The sequence below is a fragment of the Chiloscyllium plagiosum genome, chromosome 36, assembly GCF_004010195.1.
Source record: "Chiloscyllium plagiosum isolate BGI_BamShark_2017 chromosome 36, ASM401019v2, whole genome shotgun sequence".
In the NCBI taxonomy this organism is placed as follows: Eukaryota; Metazoa; Chordata; class Chondrichthyes; order Orectolobiformes; family Hemiscylliidae; genus Chiloscyllium; species Chiloscyllium plagiosum.
Genome location: NC_057745.1, coordinates 479,138 through 482,777, shown reverse-complemented (window position 1 = coordinate 482,777; position 3,640 = coordinate 479,138). Strand labels below are relative to the sequence as shown.

General features: G+C 48.1%; 1 long non-coding RNA gene across 1 annotated transcript in view; it reads right to left on the bottom strand.

Moving 5' to 3' along the window:
• The window catches only part of LOC122540877, a 16,403-nt gene extending 13,499 nt beyond the window's left edge, over positions 1 to 2,904 (bottom strand). Inside the window, exons 1-2 of the long non-coding RNA XR_006309441.1 lie at positions 2,892 to 2,904; positions 2,195 to 2,197 (exon numbers count right to left, since the gene is read on the bottom strand). This is a non-coding gene — a long non-coding RNA (uncharacterized LOC122540877). The remainder of the gene's footprint in view (positions 1 to 2,194; positions 2,198 to 2,891) is intronic.
• Between the last annotated feature and the right edge of the window lie 736 nt (positions 2,905 to 3,640).

The following is a 3,640-nucleotide window of genomic DNA, read 5'->3' as shown; positions in this document are numbered from 1 at the left end:
TACAGACAGAGAGCTGCACTGTCAGAGGGTCAGTGCTGAGGGAGTTCTGCACTGTCAGAGGGACAGTACTGAGGGAGTGCTGCGCTGTCAGAGGTTCAGTACTGAGGGAGTGCTGCACTGTCAGAGGGTCAGTGCTGAGGGAGTGCTGCACTGTCAGAGGGACAGTACTGAGGGAGTGCTGCGCTGTCAGAGGGTCAGTGCTGAGGGAGTGCTGCACTGTCGGAGGGTCGCTGCTGAAGGAGTGCTGCACTGTCAGAGGGTCAGTGCTGAGGGAGTGCTGCACTGTCGGAGGGTCAGTACAGACAGAGAGCTGCACTGTCAGAGGGTCAGTGCTGAGGCTGTGCTGCACTGTCGGAGGGTCAGTGCTGAGGGAGTGCTGCACTGTCAGAGGGTCAGTGCTGAGATTGGTGAACCAGGTGGGGTTTTTATGATGGTTAACAATAATTGTCACGGTCAACATTATGGAGATTCAATTTATAGTCCACCTCGATTCAAGATGGTGGCAAAGTAGGATGTTCCACCCAGGGCCCCTCTGCCCGCCCATTCTTTTTCTTTTTTCTCTCTTTATTTTCAAACTGTAAACGTTAACTTGCCAGAGCTCAGCACCATCCCCATGACCTGTCCTACCTGCCAATCTCCCTTCCCACCTATCCGATCCATCCTCCCCTCTGACCTATCACCTCCATCCCCACCCCCATTCACCTATTGTACTCTTTGCTAATTTCTCCCCACCCCTACCCTCCTCTCATTTATCTCTCCACCCTGGAGGCTTCCTGCCTCTATTCCTGATGAAGGGCTTTTGGCCGAAACGTCGATTTTCATGCTCCTTGGATGCTGCCTGACCTGCTGTGCTTTTCCAGCACCGCTCTGATCTAAACTCTGGTTTCCAGCATCTGCAGTCCTCACTTTTGCCTTACCAGAGGTGAGTCCCAGGCCAGGCCAACATGAGGGAAGGGTATCGTGGAGGTGAGTCCCAGGCCCTGCCAGCACGGGGACAGGGAGTCCTGCAGGCGAGTCCCAGGCCAGGCCAGTGTGGAGGAGGTGAGGCCCTTGGGGCCTGGAAGTCAAGATTCGAGGTTTGAAGCCTGGTGTGGTTTCGAGGCCTGGCCCAGGGCAGTCTGAAGGCTTGGTGCTCACACAGACTTGGTGAAAAGACTAAAATTCGAGGTTTTTTTTGAAAAGAAAACATCTTTATTTTTTGTTCTGATGCTGAACCTTTCTTTATGATTCTCTCAAGTCTGTAACACATATTTAAGTTTCAGTACCTAGGCACCCTGTACCTAAGATGGTGTCTAAGCAGCAATGTTACAAACCTTTCACTGTGTTCATTCAAATGCACATGGCAATAGAGGCTAATTCAATTAAATTTATTCATAATGAGGTTCCCTCCAATGTTCTGGACAAAATCCTTGATCAACTTCACAAATTCAAAATACCTGGCTATGGGAGCTTGCTGTGCACAAATTGGCTGCAGCATTTCCTACGTTTCCACACCCACTACACTTTGGAAGCACTTCGCTAATGTTAAACTGCTTTCGAGAGGTTGTAAAAGGTGCTATATGAATGGACATCTTGCTTCTTTCTTTCAAAAAGCGTGTGGATGCCTGAGACCAGGGCGTGGGGTTGGGGTTTGGAGATGTTGGTGTGGCAAAGAGGGGGAGGTTGGGTTGGGGAAGATAGGGGCCAGGGGGTGTTGGTAAGGGGCTGGAAGGTTCAGAGAATTCCCAAACAAGAGTTTCTGCCCCTGGGGCTGTACTGCTCCCTGCTCCCTGGAGAGGTGATGTCCCACTGCGTTCGCAAAGGGCCATACTGCGAAGCCTCAATTCCTCAGAGATTGCTCCAACCAGCAGGACTGGCCCATCCTAACTGGTGCAGGGGTTGAAATTGGACTGAAACTAATGGATCAAGAGGTTTGGGTCATTGTGCTGGGAACCTCTAACAGAAAGTGACTCCCAGAAGGTCAGCTCAATCACATCGATGTCAACGTGGGTCTGAGCTGTCCGGAAATCTGGGCAGTTTGGGAGAGGAATACGTACAGTTCTCTCTTGCTAATTGTGTGTCAGCAGAATGCACTTGTTCAAGGTTTCAGCAAGTGTCAGGAGGGAAGCAAATTGCAACAAAATGCAAGGCAGATAAATCCCATTGATGTAAGTCAGGTTCGGAAAATGGAGCCATTGAGAGCAACTGTGGAAACCATCTCTTATTTTAAGGGTCTGACTGTCTCCTCAGCCTGGTTTCCACAGCCCAGACCAGCAACTCCCCAAAAATTGTTGAGGAACTATTTTTAAACTGACAGTTGCCATGGCAACACTGGGGACTGCTGCTTCCCCTGACACTGCTGCCGCAGGTCTTTATTCAAGTCTGAGTGTAGGAGTCTGCGTTCATTCACAATCCCCAGCTTGGCCAGAACAAATAAACTTCACAGCAGGAAGGAATAGTCAAAACTGTCAATAAAAAAAATATTCATTGGATTCTCCCATTGTAGGAGAGAAAGAAGAAAGCACAAACTCTGATAGAATTCAATGAGTTCCTTCTGTCATGAACTGGAAATTGTCATTCAGTCAAGTCTTGTGATGTAGGGAAGATTTTTGCGACCTTCGGAGGAGGGGAAAGGCTGAGATTTAATTTGCACATCACAATTCTGACATTGTTTAAAGACACACAGTCCAATCAGGTTAGCCACTTATGGTGCTCCAAATGAGTGACACATCGTCAGGGATGGACTATTGTAATCTCATCTCATGTCCCAGAGAGATCTTCAGGCACTAGACAAGGTCTTCACCAGGAAGAGAGAGCAGGGCAATTGTCAAAATAAGAGAGGGGGTTCCACGCATACACAGCAGAGATAAAGCTGGAGATAGCAGAATATCACCTGTAGTCAGCAGTTGTACAGAACATAGAACAGTACAGCACAGTACAGGCCCTTCGGCCCTCAATGTTGTGCTGACTTTTTATCCTACTAAGGTCAAACTAACCTATATATCCTTCATTTTACTCGCATCCATGTGCCTATCCAAGAGTCCGTAATGTATCTAGATCTACTATTGTTTTCCCTGGAGCTTCGGAGGCTGAGGGATGACCTTATAGAGGTTTATAAAATTATGAGGGGCATGGATACATAAACAGACAAAGTATTTTCCCTGGGGTCGGGGAGTTCAGAACTAGAAGGCATAGGTTTAGGGTGAGAGGGGAAAGATATAAAAGAGACCTAAGGGGCAACTTTTTCACGCAGAGGGTGGTATGTGTATGGAATGAGCTGCCAGAGGAAGTGGTGGAGGCTGGTACAATTGCAACATTTAAGAGGCATCTGGATGGGTATATGAATAGGAGGGGTTTGGAGGGATATGAGCCAAGTGCTGGCAAATGGGACTAGATTGGGTTGGGATATCTGGTCAGCATGATGAGTTGGACCACAGGGTCTGTTTCCATGCTGTACATCTCTATGACTCTATGACACTGCTGGCAGTGCATTCCGCCTGTATTTAGTACAGTTCTCGCAGTAGATAACAGTGTTACACCTGTGTACAGCACAGTTACACCCGTAGGGAATAGAATTACAATATAAAAACTGAGAGAACTGCAGATGCTGTAAACCAGAAACAAAAACAGAAGTTGCTGGAAAAACTCAGCAGGTCTGGCA